The 23,388-nt window shown below is 45.2% G+C and overlaps 1 protein-coding gene across 3 annotated transcripts in view; it reads right to left on the bottom strand.

Moving 5' to 3' along the window:
- Positions 1 to 23,388, bottom strand: part of OSBPL8 (oxysterol binding protein like 8) — a 939,874-nt gene that overhangs the window by 786,875 nt on the left and 129,611 nt on the right. The gene's annotated exons all lie outside the window — the stretch shown is intronic.

Here is a 23,388-nt window from a genome sequence, read left to right as displayed (position 1 = left end):
TGACCAAAAAGACTGAAAAAGGTGATAATACCAGAGGAGAACAGATTTGATGTCTCTTTTACGGCTAACTTGAAAGTGGGTTATCTCATCTTTGTGTGCATGGAAACACTTCAGTGTCTTACCAGCTATTACAATAACTCTTACCCCTCAATGCAGTCCTGATTTAGGATTTTCTGTGAGCTTTTCTATAGCATGACAGGTATGACAAGTACCCCCTACTTAAAACATTGGCCTTTCCCAGCAGAAGCCATTAAGTGAAATCTCAGATAAAGGGCTAATTAAACTTTGCTTTTGTGATGCAAAGGATTTGTCCCCATTGATATTTCTCTATTTTGTTGCAGCGTTATTGGGACTACACTACATGTGAAAATCGTGAGTAGCAAAGAATTGCTTAAGGATTATGACTTAAAACATAGAACACCCTTGTTCAGAACTTGGCCCGTATCTCATGAATTCCTTTCCCGTCTGTTTGCATTTTTGTATTCTAAGAGCAGGGACAAGGACAGCTAGTGGCAGCATGAGGGTGTAGTATAAAACACAAATTAACTGTGGAATGTGCCCATGCCTCACTTACTATTCCTCAATGGCATCTTTCATTTATGATGACCAACGTAAATAAGCAAAATAGAGTCTCAAAATTATGGTTGGATTTCAGAAAGTTATTTTATGATTCCCCTGGGTGATCTAGGTGGAAATGCGGACTCCATCTTCCATTAAAGGACAGTTTTTTAGGCCCATTATTTATTTATTTCTTTTTATCCCAAACCACTTACTCAGTATTCATAACTGTTTGAAATCCCAAAAAGAGCATAAGATCAAGGCAGATCAGCCCTTTTTTGGCCTTTCTGCCCCCAAGTGGGAGCAGAAAACCCCACTAGATACCAAGGATTTTATTTAATATGTAATGGAAGCGACCCCTTGGGCAATGGTTACTTTCAAGGGCTATACATTTTTTGCATGTGTTTTCTGCTCCCCAGGGGGAACATCGGCCGTTTTTTGGGACTTTCAGAAAACCCCTCTAGACACCAGGGATTTCATTTCATATTCAATGGAAGCGACCCCTTGGGGAAGGGTCTCTTTCAAGGGGGTAAAATGTGGTTTGTTTTTGTTGCTCCCCGACCCGCCCCCCCCCCCCGGTGGCGATCGGCCCATTTTTGTGACCTTTCTGCCCTCAGGGGAGGCAGAAAAGCCCATTAGGCACCAGGTTTTTTTTTTAATTGCAGATGGAAGTGACCCTTTGGCCAAGGGTCGCTTCCAAGGGGGTTAAATTAGGTTTATGTATATTCTGCCCACCTGGGGACAGATCTGCTGCTTTTTTTGGCCTTTCTGCCCCTAGGCTGGAGGCAGAAAACCCCACTAGGCACCAGGGATCTATTTCTTTTGCAAGGGGGCAAATTTCTGTCTGCTGTTTTCTGCCCTACCGGTGGGAGGGGTGGGGAAGGGGGGGGGGGGGGTCAAATCAGCCTGGAAAAAACCTCACCTGATCCCTTGAGCAAGATCACCCCCCATTTTTCTCGGCCCTATTTGAAGGCCCATCTGGCAGCTTGACCATTTAGGTAGTGACATAGCGTGTTAGAATGTTAATTGTTTTATATGTTGTGAATTGCAATTGTAATGTTTCATTTCTCCTTTTTATTCTAGTTCAAGGCTTTTGCTCTTTAGACTGTTCCAGGTTGCGGTTTCGTTACTGGTGGTTCTGCAGTTTGTGTAGTTGCATGTGTTTGGTAAGAGAAATTTTTTTGTACAATGTAAAGGAGTTTCATTTCCCTGCATGAATGTGTTTTTTGCAAATGGTGTAATAATAGAAGTATGTTTGGCTTCTGTTTTTTGACTGTACAAAATCTTTTTGCATTTGTGCTCGATGTGTATTTTGTGGTCTTGTGAGTAATTGATTTTGTTTCTTCTTTCTAGTGGGATATCGTTGCTTTTTGCTGTGTCTCTGCAGAGTAGGTGCTGGTGATTGTAGCTATATTTGGCAAGTGAGTCATTATTTTTGGGTATATAGATCTTTGTGCTAAAGCCACACTTTGTTTACTACTTATTTTACAGTGATTGTTGTTGTGGACTTGTTTATGAAGTCTCCTTTCTTAGTAAGGACTATGGCTAGCCACATGATTACTGTTCAGCAGGTTGTTGGTATGCTTTGAGTCTTCCTCTGACCATGGTTCAGAGACTGACTCTTCATCTGAGGCACTGGGGGAAGTGGAAGATTTTGGCAGTGAGTTTTCTGTGCACGGGGAATCATCGGATGATGAAGCCACTCTTAGTGCAGATGAAGTGCCTGTCTTAGAGGAGGACATTGATGTGCAGCAAGAGGCATCTGGGTTTACAGCCTAGGGCTGCAAGGTCTCCCATTGGAAGTGCTTACCACTGGGTTTTCCTAGGCATGGTGCAGCAGACATTGCCAGACTTTACTGGTGTTCCAGGGTGTAGAGTGTATACTGAAAACTTTTTGCCTATACATTTTTTTCAGTTGTTTAAGGACGATGTATTTTTGGCAGAGATTATTGAGCAGACTATATGCTGAACAGTTTTTGAGGGACACCAGTGCCAGCCTTAGGCCCTACTCTAGAGCTACACAGTGGACTTCGACAAATCTGGCAGAGATGAAGAAGTTCTTGGGTTTAACTTTGATGGGCTTGCTAAGGAAGCCATTGAGGTCTTCATATTGGTCTTCTAGTACCTTGATGGCAACAGCTATATTTCTGGCAGTAATGAGTGGTGATAGATATTTGCTTCTGCTTCGGACGCTGCATTTTGTCAATAATGGTTTAGCGTTGCCACGAGATCACCCTGATTGTGACCGTCTTTTTAAGATTCAGTCTGTCATTGATCACTTTGTAGATTGATTTTTTTAGATCTATGCTCCAGGGAGTCTTTGGTCTTGTTCAAGGGTCTTTTGGTTCTTAGGCAATACATTCCTAGCAAGGGGGCACGCTGTGGAATTAAGATGTATATGCTTTGTGACAGTAGGACTGGATATGTCTCGAATTCCAGGGTGTACACAGGTAAAGATTCCAGGATTGACCCCCCCCCCCCCTGGTTGTCCATCCACTTTTGGAGTGACTGAGAAAATTGTGTGGCAACTTGGTAGAGGACTGTTTTACAAAGGTCACCATTTATATGTAGGTAACTTCTACACCGGTGTGCACTTGTTCAGGGAATTGGCCAAAGTGGACCCTGTTGCTTGTGGCATTATCCACTCTAACCATAAAGGTTTCCCAAAAGAACTTGTTTGTCAAAAGCTTGTGCGGGGACAGTGCGGTGCGTTGTGTAGCGAGGAACTTCTAGTTGTGAAGTTTTCAGACAGGAGCGATGTCAACATACGGACTACCATCTATGATGAAAGCACTTCACCTGTGACAGTTTGGGGTCAGGTTGTTGAAGCGCGCAAACCTGTGTGCATTTTAGACTATAAAGGCACATGGGTGGTGTTGATAGAGTAGATCAGAGGTTGGAACCTTACACTGCTCTTCGTAAGGCTTACATTAGGTATAAGAAGTTGGCTCTCCATCTTGGCAGCCTTTAGTGCTTTTGTTGTATTTAGGATTGTAGTCCTGAGTCAAAGATGACTTTTGCTAAGTTTCAGGAGTCTTTAATAGGCAGCCTTGTTGTAGTGGAACAGGCAAGTGTTCCTAGAGTTGGAGTGGTGGAGGATGTGGCTAGATTGAAAGATCGCCACTTTCCTGATCACATTCCTTCCATGCCCTCAAAAGACTTACCCAGTAAGAGATGTAGAGTCTGTTGGCGAAGAGGTACTCGGAAGGAGACTCGTATGTACTGCCCAGAGTGTCCTTCTAACCCTGCCCTGTGTGCCTGCTTGTTTTAGAATGTACCACATGCAAAAGATTTTTGGGGAGCAACCATGAGTGGTAAAGTGAACTGCCTGGTCTGTATTGCTTTATATTTTTTGTTCAGTTTCAAGGTTGGCATTTGTGTTTCAGATTTTGTGTTTCAGATTTTGTGTTAGTAGATTTGTATCTATTCACAATTTGTTTGAGTTTTCTTTTTTTGTATTAAAAAAAAAACCTAAATGTGATGGCGGTGTGTGTAGGCTGGGGCTTGGCTGGTGGGGTGTGTGGACTGGCGCTTGGCTGGCGGTGTGCGTGGACTGGCCCTTGGCTGGTGGTGTGCGTGGACTGGCCCTTGGCTGGCGGTGTGCGTGGACTGGCCCTTGGCTGGTGGTGTGAATGGACTGGCGCTTGGCTGGCAGTGTACTGGCGCTTGGCTGGCGGTATGCGAGTAGTGACTTGCTGCTGGTAACTACACACACTGGTAACCAAACGCCAGTCCACACAATCAGTCAGCTGGTGTGGTCGCTGTGCCAGGCATGTGGAAGTGTGAAAGTGACGGACCCTTGAATGGCGTGGTCTGCTGATGTGAGTGTTGTAATATGATGGGCCATCGGCTGGCGGTGCGAATGGTTTTGTATGTGGCACACAAATGAAAGGTGTATGAATGGCCTGTAAAGAGGTTGGTGCCTTGTCATGGCTTTACAGCTCACGAGCTGTGAGTCAATGGTTCAGTTTCTCGTCCTTTCAATTATTGACAGTGCATTTCATTTTTGTGAAATCTCTTGTTAATAACTTTTTCTATACTGAACCATCACTCGCCCTCATGCCAAATCCAACCAGTATGTGTGTGTGTGTGTGTGTTTGAGGAATAGATGGTTGTGCAGTAATATTGGTCTCTCTGCAAAGGTGTACATTCCGTCTAAGTAAAACCTACCAACTCTAGATACTCTCATAAACTAAACACCCATGGGAGAACATTGTGATGTCTCTCTTGTGGATCCCAACAAGTTATCTTACCCACAATGTCCTGCAAACCTCAAAATGTGCTGTCACTATTTCCTTGCATGACTGTGCCAACATTTTCATGCCTCAGAAAGAAACAACTAATTTCCTACCACCCAGCATTTCTGCAAGTCTCCCGATAAAAATGGCACCTCACTCGAGTGGGTGGGTCAAGTACCAGCGACAGGCAAGGGCCCACAACATACTGAGGAGACATCAAAATTACCTATCAGAAAACAACCTGGTTTTGCAAGGAGGGTCACCTGGGTTTTTGGCCCCGGGCTCGGCGGCCATCGAGGGTGGACTGAGGGGTGCCATTTTTACCTGCTGTTAGAGAACGACAGCGACCAGACTCCTTTACGAGCGGGGAGCGGACTACAAGGGGCGTTATAAGGAAAGCCGCGGCCAGGAAGATAGCCACACCCACCTCTCGTGTTTCCCTACAGCAAAGCGCGGAGAAGGGAGGAGCTGACCCCGGAAGTAATGCTTCACGACCACTGAAAGAGAGGCAAGACCAGGAAGGGTTGTCGTTGACCGGAGGAGGAGGAAACAAGGTGTACGCCGAGCAGAGTGCGGGAAGAGAAGACTGAGACCGAAGCAGCGCCGAATAGGAAAAGACCAACGATCGTTGGAGTGAAGAGTGGTGGTGTCCACCGGAGGAGGCTGGAAAGCGGCCGCAACTCAGGAGAGTTACGGCGGAGCCGGTGAGTGGTTATAGTTCCAGAGAAGGCAGGGGTGGATACGAGGGAGGCGGGAGGAAGGTAGACAACGAACACGGGAGAACGTAATCTCTTCTAGCACTTTCGGCCATGAAACCTTTCTTTTGTTTCATAAGGTCACACAGTTTGATAATTATTTCTCACCAGCCCCCCCCCCCCCTTTTGCTCCTCTTGATATCCACGTCTGACACAAGACGCTATTGACTGCATGAGAAGTACAGTGGCACTATGATCATTTTTTTAGCCTAGGTCACTTAACGCCTGCCAGTACATAAGGCGAGCAGCTCACAACTACTAGGCATCACCGGTTATTAATTTGGTGCAGGTGCTGGGTAGTGTTATTCATTCCCTCCTTGCTAAATAGTATCACTGACGGCCTCCATTTTTTTCCCCCTCTATGAGCCTCCGGGAGGAAGCCAGACCACCGGGAGGAAGCCAGCCCAACGGACGAGCTCAAGCCAATCGCTCCCAACACAAACCCCGAGGAGGAAGGAGCGGATCGAACACTCCCCAGTCCCCATCGCAGGACAGAGAAGAGAAAGCAATAAGAAGAAGAACCCACCCCTGTAGTAAAACCAAAGCTCCTGACAATAAAATACGACCCTTTGGAAAATATATTCAGCCTCTGTATATCCGACCTGCCCTCCCACAGGAAACCTACTAAACCCACACATTTTTGAAAACTAGACACCCGGGGGAGTCGAGCAAGGTTTGGCTTGCGTGGGCCCCCCAATGTTTTCCTACCCAGAATCCCCTGCAAACCTCAAATTTAGCTGAGAAAAACGTTTTCCACATTTTTGTGTGGAATCACCGTGCTGGCACAAATGTCCTACCCACAGCGTTAAAATCAACAAGGGTATGCAGTTCCTATAAGGAGAGAGCAAGGGAGAGGTCTGAAAATACAATAGGTTGTCCTCTAGGAAAAGGGGAAAGGGAATCTCTCCTTTCGGAATTAGGGCCCTCAAACACTCAGCCAGCTGGGTGTCATGCTTCATCATAGGGCATACTCCTCGTCAGGTCGGCGCTGCAATACCTGCTGGGCACCCTGCGAGGTTCTCTTTGGCAGAGATCTTTTATTCCTTGCCATGGGTGTGAGGGGCCTAAGAGTGTAGATGTGCTTATGTGAGGGTCGGTAGACCGTGCAGGATTAAAACAGGAAATGGAAGTCCAGACAGAGCAATTTTAATGACCCTGGCTTCCTACCTGGTTAAAAATAGAGTGGCGACTACCTGATGTAATGTTTCAGGGTGCTGCGCTCAACTTTGTGTGGTCGACATGCTTCTTGCCTGGGTGTCAGAGTGATCGAGCGTCAATTCTTCAGGACCGAATGTAAAAAATGTCTATCTACACTGAAAGTGGTATTCTGGTATTACTGGCCTCGATATACCACATATGGCACCTATAAGGTGAAGTACCTGTAGGTGCGCTGGCCAACCTATTAAGAAACAAACAACATGGTTATACAGTAGTAATAGTTCTTATTTGTTTTTCAAACACCACTCTCCCCTGTGAATCAAACCATGAAAATGCATGCAATCGTGATGTGCCCCACATCGTGAATTCTCCTGAATGTAAGCTATTGTCATGCAATTATGACGCGAGCATGACGTGTGCATGACGTGTGCATAACAAGGGACTGGTTAGCAGTGATTAAAACACAGTCAGGTAAAGTATCCTGTATTAAAAAGGTAGCTATCTTATAGCATGGACAATTGACTCTCCTAAAAACTAATAAGATTGGCCCCATCAACTTCCGGCAGGTTCAAGACACGTGGAAGAACCCATGTCCTTGAGAAAGCAATGGGGAGACCGAAAAGGTGCTGGTACAGTCAATGGTTAACAATTAAGGAGCAAAGAAATTGGAATTAAATGATCCCAAGGGACAACTGTGCAGGCTCTCACAAGGAGTGAGTGGATAGTTAAAGTGCATAGTCAGAAGGACGCTGTGAGCATTCCCCTCAGTCTCCCGAGTAAAATGATACCTCACTTGTGTGGGTGGGGCAAGGGCCTGTGACTAGGAAGAGCCAAAACCATCGGGATTAAGGGTGTAGCATCAAGAATTCTAAGCACTAAATTTTTTTTTTTTTCTTAAATAAGTTTTTAACCAATTCTGCATTGGACACCCACACAAGTGAGGTATCATTTTACTCAGGAGACTGAGGGGAACGCTGTGGGGTAGGACACACGTGCCGGCACGGTGATTCCACACAAAAATGTGGAAAATGTGTTCGGTTCAGCTAAATTAGAAGTTTGCAGGGGATTCTGGGTAGGAAAACATTGGGGGATCCACGGAAGCCATACCTTGCTGGACTTCCCCGGGTGACTAGCTTTCAGAAATGTGTGGGTTTGGTAATTTCCCAATAAGGCCACCGAGCCCGGGGCCACAAACCCAGGTGACCCCCTTTGTAAAACCAGGTCTTTTTGATGTTTCCTCAATACATTTTGGGCCCTTGCTTGTCGCCGGTACTTGACCCACCCACGCGAGTGAGGTACCATTTTTATCAGAAGACCTGGGGGAACGCTGGGTGGTAGGAAATTTGTGGATCCACGCAGATTCCTGAACTTTCCATCACAGAAATGTGATGAAAATGTGTTTTATTAACAAAGTTTGAGGTTTGCAAGGGATTCTGCGTAATAGAACCTGGTGAGAGCCAGACAAGTCATCCCATCCTGGATTCTTCTGGGTGTCGATTTTTCAAAAATGTATAGGTGTGCTAGATTTCCCTATGTGCCGGCACAGCTAAGGTTCAAAATCTACAGCTAGGCACTTTGCAAAAGAAGGGTCAGTTTTCACTGTGAAAATGTGGTGTGTCCACGTTGCGTTTTGGGCAGTTTCCTGTCTGGGGCACTAGGTCTACCCACACAAGTGAGGTACCATCGGGAGACTTAGGGAAACACAGAATTGTAGAGCAACTGTTATCACCTATTGACTTTCAATGCATTCCTGCCTTCCAAATGTAAGACAATGTGTAAAAAATTAAGTTACTTTGAAAAATGTCCTATAATTCACATGCTAGTATGGGTACCCACAATTTTGGAGATGTGCTAATAGCTACTGTTTCTAAACTCTATGTGTTCTCATTTCATAAATACACAGGTGTCTTTCATATCAATTTTTCCCAGTTTATATTTTCCCAAATGAATTGCTATATACCCGGTACACAATAAAGAAACGTTGCAAGACGCTGCTCAGTTATTGGCTATGGGGTGGGGGGGGGGGGGGGGGGAATGGATGGATGGATTGGTCAGTAAAGATTCTGCAGCTAGATAGTCTCTCTACCAGATAAGTCATTACCGGTGGTAAGTAACTTGTTCATCTGTTTGAGATTTCTAGCCCGCAGGTTTCTGACCTTAGAATAGATACCCAAGCAATACCTCCTAGGAGGTGGGTCTGCAAAACAAACTCACACAAAAAAATCTTGCAAGACGGAACAGGCAAAGTGCCCACTTCTACAGACTTTCCAGGCAGTAGTGCCTGGTAAACATGTTGAAAAATGCTTACTTAACTGACTGGCAGATGTCACGGACTGCAACTCCACAAACTAACTCAGCGGTCAAAGCTTTGGCTCTGGTGGAATTACACGCAAGCTTTCACAGGGCTGCTTCTTGGACAATGCAGAGCAGAATTTGAAACAGAGCACGATCTATCGTTAGAGGATTAGTTTCTGTACCACCTTCACCTTCTGGGCTCCAACATATCCTAGGAAGAGTTGGTTGTCCACAGTAAACTCTTTTGTGCTGTCATGGTACAAGGACAATGCTCTTTTTTGGGTTCACCTGGTGGGATCGCTCCTCTTCAATACAGGGATGAGGCAGAGAATAAAAGGTAGGCAGGGTGATGGACAGGGCTGGACTGGCCGTAGTGGGCACAGGGTGTTTTCCTGGTGGCCCAGAAGGGTGGGGTGTGGTTTTCGACCTGTGGGGGCCAGTTTTGTTACTGAGGGCCAGTATTGCAACACTGCTGCAATTTTGGACCCTGTAACAAAAGCGGCAGCAGTGCTTGACACTAGCACTCCTTTGAAACTAGCAATTCTCAGTAGGCCGAGCAGAATTGCCAGGGCTGGTTTCTGTTCTGAAGTCCAGCTGTGGCGATTGGCTGGCCTACATGAAAGGGAGTGACCACCGTTGATAAAATGGAAGCTCTAGTGCGAAGGACCAGCTTGTCTGGTAAGATGTTGAGGTACGGTGGCTTAGAGGACAAAGCCTGGAGATCACTGACCCTACGGGCAGTTGCTGCCACTAGACAGGCCATCTTGACAGTAGAAAGCCTGATAGGGCAGTTTTAGAGCAGCTCGAAGGGATCGCACATCATAAAAGTTAATACTAAGTCAAGGCCCTACTCAGGCATGATGAAGGAAGGAGGCTGAAACAAGTGTTGGAGACACATATGTACAACAGGGGACTTGAAAATGGATGGCTGATCTGGAAACCCCAGAAATGCTGAGATGGCAGAAAGATAACTTTATAAGGGGCCCAAAGCAAAGACCTGCTGGACAAAAGAAAGAATAAACAAAAGGAACTGAGAAAGGACAGCAGAACGGGATCAACCTATCTTTCTCCACACCATGCAACAAACGTGCCACAACAGCAGGCGTACAGAGTCTCAATAGAGGGATGCCTGGCTGCTAAGGCAACATTACAGACTTGGGTCGGAAGGTCGAAATCTGTTGACTGTGGTCACTCAATCTCCACGCATTGAGGAAGCGCGTCGACAGGTTCGGGTGGAAAACCCTTCCCTGTTGCTGCCACAGAAGATCCTCCCGAAGGCGCGGCCCGATCAGAGGATCGATGACCATGCTAAACAGCTCACAATACCAGACTCTCCGAGCCCAGGTCAGAGCCACAAGGATGACTTGGACCCAGATGTTGCTGATCTTCTTTAGAACTTTGCCCAGGAGTGGTATGGGCGGAAAGGCGTACAGGAGGCCTGAGCTCCACTCGAGACTAAAGCGTCTCGGAGCAAAAGCTCCAGCAGGTAGAACTGCTGACAATACAGGTTTTCAGTGGTGACAACCCGATCTAACCAAGGTTCTCCCCACTGCTAAAAGAGTCCTTCCATCACCTCAAGATGGAGACGCCATTTGTGATCCGCTAGGTATCGACGGCTGAGTTTTTCCGCTGTGGCATTTAGAGAGGCCACCAGGTGTTAAACCACCAAGAAAATGCCCTGACGTTCTAGCCAGGTCCAGAGACGCAGGCCCCCTTGACAAAAGGTCTACAACACCACCCCATCCGGTTTGTTGCAGTACCACATGGTGGTGGTGTTGCCAATGAACACCTGCACTAGCCTCCTCTTGATGGAGGGTAGAAATGCTTTGAATGCCAGTCGGTTCGCCAAGAGCTCCAACAGGTTGATGTGGAGCCTGGATTTAGCCAAACACTAGAGTCCTCTGATCTCCACATTTCCCAGATGGCCGCCCTATCCCAGGAGTGATGCATCTGATCTGTCACAACAGTCAGCTCTGGTGGGGGAAGGGAGAGGGGTCTGCCGCTGATCCAATTGTGGTTCGGTAACCACCATAAGAGATCTTTTGCAGTGCCCTCTGAGATTTCAACCATGTCGGAAAGATTCCCCTGATGCTGAACCCACTGGGATTTCAGGTGCGACTGCAGAGCCAGCATATGCCAGTGGGCATTTGTCACAAGCGGATACAGGAGGCCTAGAGGCTCAGCAGCCTCAGAGACAGTCTTACCAAAACCCAAGATAGAGGCCGAAACTACACGGTATCCACAACAGCTCCAATGAAGGGGAGAGTTTGAAAAGAGGTCATGTCTGACTTCAGCATGTTTATAGTGAGCCCCAGCTAGTGCTGTAGGTCCGTCATAGTATGGAATTCGGAGGCAACTGCCTGGGACAAGCCCGCCTTCAACAGCCAGTCTTCGAGATAGGGGAAGACTGCTAACCCAAACCTAAGCAAGTGAGCTGCAATCACCACCATCACCTTGGTGAACACCTGAGGGGCAGCGGTAAGGCCGAAAGGGAATAAGGTAAAGTGAAAGTGTTTGTGACCCACAGTGAACAGTGGGTAATGTCTGTGGGCAGGCAGGACGGGAATGTGGAAGTATGCATCCTGCAAGTACAACACTACCATACAGTCTACCAGGTTCAGGGCAAACAGGACTTGAGAAAGCATGAGAATTTTGAGTTTCTCGTTTTTCAGGAAGAAATTGAGAGGGTGCACATCTAGGATAGGTCAAAAGCCTCCGTGCTTCTTGGTAAGTGGCAGGAATAACAACCACAACCTTTCTATGCTGCCAGCATCCGCTCTATGGCTCCCTTGGCCAAGAGAGCAGCTACTTTTTTGGCAGATAAATGAGATATGGTCCCTCACCAGCCTGTTGCAAGTGGGTGACATAAATGGAAGTGTAGTCCACAAAGGGGAGGCAATTTGGGCAATCTGGAGAACCTAGCGGTCGGATGTTATCGACCACCAGTGGTGCAGGTGATGGCATATCCTGCCTCACACTGGGTGCCCATGATGTTTGGAGGACAAACTAAAGATGCTTGGATAAGCGGCTCCGGGGGTGAAATGTCCATGGTATCCAGCCTCTTGGATTCCCTGTCTGGTGCATTGGGAGGAAAGGTGCCAGGATTTAGTTTGGAGTTGACGCATTGACCACCAAGCTCCACAGGGTATGGTGTTGGGTGAGTAAGTTGGGATCCCCTGGAGGGACAATGACGGCGCGCAATTTCTCTTTTCACAGGAGCCCCTGTACAGTGGTTGGACCAGGCACCAATCAGAATGTCAGTGAGGACTTCATTGGGTTTGGGAGAAGCGGTTCTGAGGGGGTGACTCCAGACTGAAGCACCTACGTCAAAACTTCAGTCTTGACAACCGCGGAGGGCAGCTGAAGGTCCAGTGCCTCGTCCGCCCTCCTCCTCATTATCATCATAGCAAATGACCGCCTACCCCCCTCCGTAGCCAAAGTAGGAGGTAAAACCAAACCAGTATTTGGGAAGGTGTTCAGTCCACTGGTATTCGCCAAATCCTCACACCAAGCATCCTCAATGGGGTCTAGGGACTGGTACGCATAAGGGTCCAGTGGCCCCACCCAATCTTTCCCAAGTCCTAGCCAATAGGAACAGGGCTCAGGCTTCCGGCCCGGTCGGCATCAGACGATGCCCATCCAGGTCCTTGTCAAAGTCAAGGATAAGAATTGGGGAAGGGGGGGGGGGGGGTAGGGGGGGCATACCGGGGGACATTGGCAGTGGCCTGGTGGAAGGTCAAGGTGGCTTAATGTGTCTGTCCGGATCGTCCATTAACCCAAGTGACCTGACTAGCGCTAGGGGCGAACACGCTGGCAGAAAGCCATTGGGCGTTCCTCTTGAACCCGCAGGGCCTGAAGCTGCACCAGCAGGGAGGGGACACCTGATATGAGGTGCATGCCTCATAAAACTAACAAAGTTGAGTGGGGGTTGCTCTGGAAAACTCTGGGAGGTGCGGAGACGGACCAGGCACAGGTTCAACCACAGAGCCAGGCATCGAATGAAGACATTCCCTTGTGCTCTTCATCTTCTTGTTTTTTTTCTTGTGGGAATTATCCAAATGGGACGATTTACAGAGACTTAGATCGATGGCTCCGTGACCAATCCCAGGACTTTCCTCTCAACCAGGATCAAGACCATTGAGGCGTTGCACATCGAGCAGCAAAGAGTTTGAGGAGGGCTCACTCCCTCAAGGCCTTGGGTGTGCATAGCACGATAATAGACACAGGTGTTGGCGTCGTGATCGGGCTCAAGACACCAGAGATAAGACATCAGTCACCGACATTTGTCGGTGGCAGGTGCCACGCAGGTTAAATCCAGCCTTCCTCTTAGACATCCCTGCCACACCAGGAGACAATGTCTCAAAAAATTCTTCAACAAAAGGTCGAAAAAAGTCAATCAAAATCTTTTGGATCCGCGCTGAATGGCACTGAAAGAAAAGAACTGACGTCAGTGCGCAGGGGTGGCACACATATGGGCACAGCGCATGTCACTTCTGGCACAGACAAAGCCACGTGGAGCCGAAGGACACCCGTTATCAGAGCGCAGGGGTACGGCTTGTGAAAAAAAATTCTGATCCAGTCCGATACCTGGGGATAATTCGAAGGCAAGGAATCTGCAGCTAGAAGTCTATCAGATCTGCTCTTCAACATTTATAGACTTACCGTTGTGGCATTTATATATTCACTGAAGCCAGTTTTTATGCTCCCCCTCAGCCTCCTCAAGATTACACTATCTTTCTATACATTTGTAATGCCTTTCAGAAGTCTCACATTGCCACTCGGTGATCCATAAATATGATGAGACAAGCCGTTTTTTAGTGTTAGTAATTTGTTTTTCGAGTACATTTTCCTATTGCCTAACGTATTAAGCCATTCTTTTTGTAGAATTGCTGGATCCCGCACTTTTAGGTGCAATAGTGGTAACTCTCAACACAGGACATACATAATTTCTTAAGTAATGATGAACCCCTTTTTCATCGTTGTTGACATTAACACTTTCTGCCCAGGCAGATTAATCTTCAGCAGCTACTGAATACATCTCACTTATACGATGCCCACTGAGTGCTGTTCCATTAATTAATTTAACAAAGTTGAGCTTGTGAATTCTCTTTTCCCCCTTACAATTATGGCCCTTGGAAGTAGCCCCACTAATGTACTTTTCAAAAACTTTCTAGCAACATATGAACCACACCTAGTCTATGACACTTTTGTCACTGCACTATTTATCCACTGTTTTATTTTGTGTATATATTGATTGTCAACATTATACCTCTTATGAGTGGATGTTTTTATTAATACATGAACGAATTTGAGTATAATAAAATTAAAACTGCCTAACATGTTTGATGCATATAATCTCATCCTTCCGCCTGATTCGGTGATTGGCCCAATTAGTGACGGCGTTTTCAGTACCTTAATTATTTAAGATTATTAAATTACCTCCGTGAGAACATAGTCTTACGCTTGAGAATTAAAATAACTGGGTCAGTGAGTGGATTTAATAACATATAGCAACTGGTGAAACATGGTCAGCTCAATTCAAGCAAGAAGCATGTGCTTTGCAAAAAAGTACAGCAGTGAAGGTGCAGATACGGTCAATCCCCCGGATAGCAACCTGAGAACACGACTACATAAAGGATGTCATAGCTGATGCACACTTTTGGCAAACAATATAAGTTGTACTAACGCCCTTAAATAAGACTTTCCTTCGTGATTAATTACATCGTATAATAAAGGTGTTATGAGTCATTTAAAATACATTTAAAGATTGTGATAGAATTATTATTCAGAAAGTCGGGGGAAAAAAAGACTACCTGTGTTGGCTCAGAAAAGCGCGGCTTGGTTTCTTGCTCGCTTTCAGTCTGAACAGTTACGAAATGTACCGGTCTGATAAATTATAAGGGATTATCATTAAAAAAATTAAGTAAATGCGGTGCGTTCTCACCTGGCACAGCTTACGATAACTAATTGGTACATCAAAACAATTTCCTGCTTCAAGAGAGACATTTCAGAAAATGGGAACAATTGACTTTAAACATGCTTGCTGCAGCCCAATATATTTCAAGGAAGCTGCTGTCTTTGCAAACTCCTAGTAGGCGTCGGTTCCAAACCCATTAAAGAAGCCATAATGACCATATCGAGTGGGGAAGGTGGGAGGAAGTCACATTCCTCTGCCCACTCACTCTCTGAGGCAAAAGGTAACCGATTAGGCAACACCGACAAGATGAAACACAGCAGCCTATCAATATATCCTGAACTAGAACCCATTCATATCTTCATGAACTACAGTTGACCGAGTGACCTGAATCTACAAACAAATTGTTTTTGCCAGAAGCGGACACAGGGGAATCCTCACAGGCCAACTTGGAATAAATAGGATGCATTACCTGCTGTGCTAAGCAACCTGATGAGTGAACAGGTTTTGTTGGAAACCTCACCTGTGACTCCCTGAGATGAAACCAATCCTGTGGAATACGACAAGGCCCTCAGAGAACTCGAATGGTGAGGACTCCAACAAGGAAGTCCTTAAATCCTGATCTTTACATTGCTTATTCGCGGGGGACAAAACGCAGACTTTGAGCCCAGTTCTTCCTATGTGAGAATTATGACGTTCATGCCCAGAGTGATGTCCTGCCAGAGTCACTCAAAAATAACACACACACCACTAAATGTTTCATTTCCAAATAAACAGTAAGCTGGGTTGTCTACATTTGAAGTTTGTCCCATTTTCATTGGTAAAGAGCAGAATAACTTACCTTTGATAATATTTGTGGTGAATTCTAAAGCTCCACCCCCCCTAACCTCACACCATACAAATATCCTCCAAGCGCCATAGTAGATCCGAAAAACGTTTCACCAGCACCACCAGGTGGTGCCACACCACAGCAGCAGCTGTAGCTCTATTTAGCCTGGAAGACAGACGGACAGAGTGTGCTCGGCTCAGTTCTTCATATGGATTCCACGCCTGGCATTTGGGCATACATAAAGAGACAAAAAGATCTTTTAAGATGGAAAACACACTTTTCATACCGTAGCATCTTATTATCTTATCCCCAGCACTAACTGATTAATGGTGAAGGGAGGGCGGGGATGAATCTGCCAGAAAATATACTATCCTCTAGTAATATTGCTACAGAAGGTAAACAACTTTTTCTTCTGGTGGATACCTCTTCCTGCAGATGCCTCACCTTACAATGAGTATCCAAAGTATTGACCTCATGGAAGTTAAAAGGAGTAGTGTTTAACCAATTTAAAAATGGAAACGTCTTACTTAAGTATACATTGCTGCTTAACTAATCTGTGAAGCAGTAAAGCTTGGCAAATGCATGCAACGAGCACCAAGTGGCCAATCAGCAAATATTAGCAACCAGGATACCCCCAATAACAGTCTTGTCCTATACACTTCATGTTATGAGCCAGTCCTCCTCTTCGCAGGACCAGGAGGAAAGAAGAATGAAAGACCGATGACTGGCCCATGTGGAAGACAGTACCAACCTGCTGTAAGATGGAAAGACGTGCAAAGTACCAGCTTGTATGGATAGAAAACATTAAAGAGTGTCTGGGCCGAAAGGGCCTGCAAAACACAGATCCTAAATGGTGAAGTTATTGCCAGCAATTAAACAGTCTTCAGGGTAAGAGAATTAACATTTGTTCATAGGTTCAAATTGCTAAATCACGAGGACGGTTAAAAAAAAAAACAACGTAAAATCCCACTTTAGAACAATAAAAGGTATGGGAGAAAACACATTTAGGACGTTTTAGATAGTGGATCACAAGGACAGACTTAAACAGGAAAGCACTCTATGCCGGAATCACCCCGCACCTCCTGAATAGACTACTGATCATGCAGAATTCTGCAGCCAGACTCATCCTTGACCTCCCCAAGGGGATCCACATCTCCCGCACTTCAGGAAACTCCACTAGCTACCCATTCAGAAGAGATGTTACTTCAAGATGCTGATCCACAGCCCTGCACAACCAAGGATCAGCTTACATCAACCACCACCTGATTTCCACCAACCCTCCAGACACCTGTGCTCCGCCTACCTTCACCCCGCTCACACCCCTCGCATACAATCGAAGCTACTGCGGTGGTCGTTCCTTCACCCACCTTGCTACCAGGGTCTGGAAAAACGTCCCTCTTCACCTTCAGACCTTACCATCTCATGGAATTCAGGAAAGGACTCAAGATCTGACTGTTTGGCTGAGCCCCCACATTGAGATCCTCAGCGCCTGGATACCCTCACGGGTGACTAGCCAGCCTATACAAGTCGTTTGATTGATTGTCACTGGTGAGGCCCTGTTAGGCAAGAGAAAGCACAGAACATCGAAGAGATGACACTAGAAGTGGTTTAGACTCCCAGTCTTGCAATAGGCAACACATTTTAACCATCGATTTGCACATACTGATTCTGTAGCTGATTGACATCAGCCACCTCCAGTGGTAAACAAATAGTCTCCAGAGCTATGCGATTGGTCTGTGGGATGCTGCGCCCAAAACAGGTTTCTTCCAGGTTGCCAGGAGAACTTAGTTTGATGTCATTAGGAATCTGGAGTGACAGAGGATGGCTGCAAGTTTTCAGTCGAGGTGCTGCACCTGGTTTCAGCAGAGGGCACAAACAATTTCAGTGCTTATGCTGCTTTCCATACCACAGAACTAAAGGAATAAACCTATTCTGCAGTTGAATCCCGGGCAACCTGTCAGCACCTTTGCATTTTGTGGGCCTAGGTAAAGGCCAGTATCTCTATCATAAGGAGGGAAGAGGTTCTCAGACTATAAATTGATTTACTCAACTCACCCATAGGCTCATTTAGGCATATCTAGGTAATCGAACTCTGGCTTCTCCTTCTTGGCAAATCTCGAGGCTCCAAGGAGGTGCCGTGAAAAAGGTTCTTCATGAAAGCAGGCACAACCTTTTAGTAATCAAATCAGAAAATGTCTCCCAACATCAAAAGTGAAATCGGTGTCAAGATTGGCTCGAACACGTGGCATTATAGTTGGTGTACAATGCAAAACTGCTGACAACTTAGTAGGTAGAAGTGCCAAGGTCGCACCCTGGGAGCCATGGAGTCGTGGGAAGTCAGAGACTGAATGGCCTAACAGGAAGAACCTAGTCCACCATTGGGAGTGGTACAGAGGTTTGCAGAGCCGTCCCGTAAATGTCCAATTAGGCCTTATAAGGGTCAGTGCAGCAGCGTTTTCAAAAGGTCTTGAATTGTGGGACCATTTCCTTAAAGAGAAAAAGAGAACATCCCATTTCTGTGTTGTTCGTGTTTGTTCTGGGAGAGTCACCTGGGGGTGGAAGGGGTGCCTCCAAACTTACCTGAAGGAGAAAAGACAATTTTGGAATGTCCTTAAGGGTCCTTGCGAAAAGTAGTTCAGCCAGCCACACCAATGGCTTTCGACTGCAAGGACGAACAGGAGCAGGCTGAGGGGTCATGATCATCTCAGATGCAACAAAGGAATGTCACATGGATCTGATAAGGACATCATCAACAGGGCTTAAATCAGTGGTGGTTCCTCAGCTTAGATGGAGGGACGTTGGCACACTGCTATTTGAGCAGTGCAAAAAGAAAAAGAAAATTATGAGATATTATCATTTTATTTTTCTGTGCGGGACTGGAGCCATATCAGAGCAGGGAGAGGTTGAGCTCGACAGAGCAGAGTGAGGACTGGTTTGCCCAAGGCCGGCCAAACAGTCATGCGCACTTAGCATGTTCTCCACCTTGCTGTGTTGCAGAGCCCAAAAGGAGAACATACCCAGGCTTTAAGGCACTGCCAAATAGGTCGCTCAGACCAATCACATGGTTGGTAGAGTCCTTCCAGTGCAGACGAAGAGGACGAAGGAAAGGCGCATGGTGGCGAAGGGAAGTTTATTTTTTTAACTTTATTTATCCATCCCCCCAGGCCTCACCAACAACAATCCTATGCAGCCGCCACTGGCTTAAATCCCCATCCACAGGAGGTGAAATTGTACCTAGTCACTGTCTAATTAATTGGGGAAATTTGTTGGAGACCCAGAGACACCAGCGCCACTTGGCACCATACACAGGTTGACATCATCATAGTCACGTGGCAAACCCTCACGGTGCGGCAAGATATTGTTGTGAAAAAGTTTAAGATTCAATCTGGCATCTGGAGGATATTCATAAAGTGAGGACTCTTTGGGAACAATAACCATCAAAACAAGCACATATGCTAGCATACTGAATAATGGTAATGTCATGTGAACAGACAAGTCAACTTTATTTACTGTTTAATACAATGTAGTGCTCTGTGTTCATCAAATGTTTGATTTATATCACCATTTACTCATAATTCCTTATTTTACTCGAAATGGATATATGCGTAGGAATGTTTTGCTCTGAAAGAGAAAAATATGGAGCTGTGTTTAATGTAATCTTAATAAAGTGTCTACTATTAAATCCAACGGTGTGGTATTTTGCTAATGATGATGATTTTATTAATTTTAGAATAAGGATCCACCAATCCGCAAAATAAAAAAAATACATTGTTAAGCTGAGGGGGTGGGGGAGGGGTCAGGTCTGGTGTACAACGTTTAATTCTCAACAACTGCAACAAGATTCAGAGGCCGTGGCAATGCTGCTACAATTTACGTATAGCTACAATTTATTCATTCATTCTGTTGGTCAGAGAAGTGTGGGTTTTTTGCTCACGTTAATAAATAAATGTTTGTGAAAGTAACTTACGGAGAGGACAAACAGCCAGAAATTCTAAAATGACTGCAGAGGAATTGGTCCATAGGTACTCTTCATAAAAACAGCTTACAGGCGCTAACTGTTTGCCTTAGAATTAACTTGAGTTACAGGAATACACTTTCACTAAAGAGAGGTCAGATCCCAACAACTAAAAATAAAATTACAGATTTGTATTTTTGTACCAAGAGATCTGGTAAAAGAGTGCCAAGGTAAAAATAAGAAGGCTGACTCACCGTGTGGCCAATTATTTGTGAGTGGGTTTGATTTCTGCAGGGAGCCCAAACCTATGTTTCCCCCCTTTCTAAGATTTTTAAATCGGACCTATTCAATGTTCTTGGACAAAGATGCCCTTTTAACTTGGCTGTAGATATTGTCCTTCCATTTTATCCAAATTAAGAGTTGCATTTGCATACGTTCCTGCCATATTAGAGATCAACAGCATTTACTTCTTTCCCTTACGTTTTATTAGAACAATAACTTCTTATTAAAACTCAATTTAACCTGATGCACATTATAGTACTTTGCTATAAACGATCAACAAATAAATAAACCATAGAAGTATTCTCTGGAGCTTATGGAAGTCTAGGTCTTGCACGGCAAGGGAAGATTTATTTTATTTTTCCTTCTTAACAAAGATACCTCTACCACCCACAGGGACATCCTTAACGGGGCATCCATTATAGAAGAAAAAAGAAATCCCTGGCTAGTGCTACATATACAAAAATCAGCAACAACCGGGCCTTCTAGAAGGTTTTTTCATTTGAGGAAGACAGCTGGAATTTTGATATCTGTTTTGACATCACAACTCAGATAGTCCCATTAAACACTTTTGAGAAAGAAGTATACCAAAACACTCAACTGGTCTTATTGGCTTAATGGCAAGCAAGGTAACTATGGCCTCAAGTACTAATAAAAGGTAAATCGCATTTCAGAAGCAAACACCTGCTTGGGGCCTAGACAGGTTTACAAGTGTTGAGTGGTAATTGTCCATATGCTAAATGCACAAGATTATTTGCCCATGTGCATGTAAATTGCATGCCCCACCGAGTTGTCACCAGACTTGGAATTCAGTTTCAAGAGCAAAGAGAAGTTCACACTTAAAAACAATCATGTGAGTAATTGTAATCCTTGTGTATTGATTTGCCTTTTGGGACCACTTTGGTTCTCCCTTAGTTTCACGTATTAGCTGTTTTAGCCTGCCATTGCTTTGCACAGACACACATGCATTTGTTTTTGTGACATGATGCTTTTTAGAAATACGATGTACATATTATTTGTTATGCAGTGACTGTTCTTGGGATTCAGTCTGAACATTTCCTATAAGATCAAACAACATGGTATACTGTTTTCTTGTGACCGGTCTTCAACATCTCCTAATGTTTTTAGACGCAGCATGGTAGAACAGCTGCAGAATTCCACACAGTAGTTCTCATATAAACAGTGTCTTGGGGGGGGGGGCAGAGCGGAGAACTCCAGCAGATAGATGGATCCTGGAACGGAGGCAGCAGCCTTGAATAAACTGAGCTTACACCTATGAAGCGGACCATCGACAACAATACACACCAGGTATGGGGTTCACTGCCAATTCCAGAGATCACTAATATTTCATTGTGCTCCCATAGTGAGGTTAGGCCTAGACAGATCTATTAGTTGTCATGTTTGGGTTGTTCATTATATATAGACCGCTAGTAATGCTGATTACGTTGCTCCGTTTTATTTGTTAACTAATCGCAGCCCACTTGCTTCCAAATAGATTACGATAGTTTCAATAAATCTATTTTAAACTTCCTTTGTGTATTATGAACATGCATGAGTGAGAAACGAATGGTGAGGATTTGTTTCCACGGTTACCTTGGGGCCTAGAGGACCATGTTCTAGGTATCTGCCAAAATCACCTGCTACTCTGGGAAGGTTAGGAGTTCAGGTGAGGTACTGTGAGCTGGCCAGGATTTGGGCAGACAGATACTGATGTCGTAGAGAGACTCCATCCCTACATTCCGACGTCCTGCTATCCCATGGCACAGGTCTGCTTTCCAGCAGAATCCCTGCAACGCTTGTCAATGTATTGTCTTCCACCAGGGAAGGAAAGGTTAACTGAAGCACTTCAACTCCAAGATCCCTCCAAACAAAAATATAATAACAACACTGCCAAGTTGGCAAGATAAAATATCAATCTATAGCGAGAAGCATATGTTTAAAATGATAATATTCCTGACCTGTAGCTCTCCGGCCTGGTGATTGGGAGCACCCAGGAAGCACAGGTCCTTACATAATCTTTCCCTGCAAGTCCAACTTTTGCCTCTAGGTGAAAATGTCCCTTGCTAGTTCAGCTCTATTCCAAATACATGGCTTGACACAGCATTCTGTTGACAGTTGTTTACCAGGATTTTTCCTCGCGCCTCATAGTTAAAGGAATCCTCAGAATATCCTTTTATGCCAAGAGGGTAGCCAATCTTTCCCAATGGCTATGCTCAACCCGGTGGGAAATAAATACTTAACTTTGCCTGCGATAATAAGCTGACCAATCATGTTGTGTTTATAGCGCACAGCATCACCTGGAGTATTTAACTAGTTTGTCCAAGCGTTTAAGCAGCGAATTAGAAAAGTGTTCAGAAACCTTTGCCCTTGAGGAGCTATGTGCAGGAGCAGCGGGGCCTCAGGGGCAGCCCTTTAAGCTTTCATACTTTCCCCAAAAAGTTTTTAGTGTCGCTGCCAACTGTACCCCGCTTGAAGACTACCCAACCTGAAACCACTAAGAGCAAGTTAAAAATATTGGTATAAAAATAACGTAAACGAACAGTTACTTAGAGAAAAATCTAACACTGATGTGAAAAAAAACTGTAATACTATTTATGCCATTATTTACCGGTGGAACAAAAATAGCACAGCTCGAATGTTTATGGCCACAATAAAGCCTGATTAAGGGAGCTGAAAACGCCATTCTGCATCAGAGTGAGCACAGTCGTCATATTTATACATGCTGCAGGCTGCATTCAAAAGAACACTAAGCTTCCCTGACAGCAATATAAACAAACCATGATTAGCCAACTTATGCACTGCGGAAGATTGGCTGCAAAAAAGGCGCTAAACACTGAGGGAAGGATAAATATAGCGCGATTAACAGGTTTGACTGAAAGCGGCAGATGTCCATCAAACCAAGACACACGGCGCGACAAAAGCAACATGAGTCACAGATAAACAACAGGCAAAAACAGACTTTTTAGAAATCCGTATTACAGATGAAGGTGCTCGATGCAGATAGGGCGTGAAAACATAGGGTAATTTCACTTGCTGGATTACCGACAACAGTGGGTTATGACCGGTGCGGGACTACTACACTTTTACATATTTTCTCCCCTGAAATCAGAAATTGCTACAGAAACAGGAGCTTGTGCACCGATTCTACTCATTTTCCCACAAATATAATCACTGCTTTCCCCATACAGTCTGCCACGTTTTCTCTGGCGAAATTAATCCCAAGAAAAACTTGAAGGTGCGTTTTTTCCCCTCCAAGACCAGCCTACTGCTACTACGAGCCGATCCTGATTTACATGCACACAAAAGCAAACAAGGCTCGACGGGCTAGGAAAATAATGAAGCACACTCTGAACTCAAGGGCTCGAGTAGTAAATGTTTGGCAGTGTTCCCATAAGCACCTCGACCCA

Source organism: Triturus cristatus, chromosome 4_1, assembly GCF_964204655.1.
Source record: "Triturus cristatus chromosome 4_1, aTriCri1.1, whole genome shotgun sequence".
Taxonomy (NCBI): Eukaryota; Metazoa; Chordata; class Amphibia; order Caudata; family Salamandridae; genus Triturus; species Triturus cristatus.
This window is presented reverse-complemented; position numbering and strand designations above follow the sequence as displayed.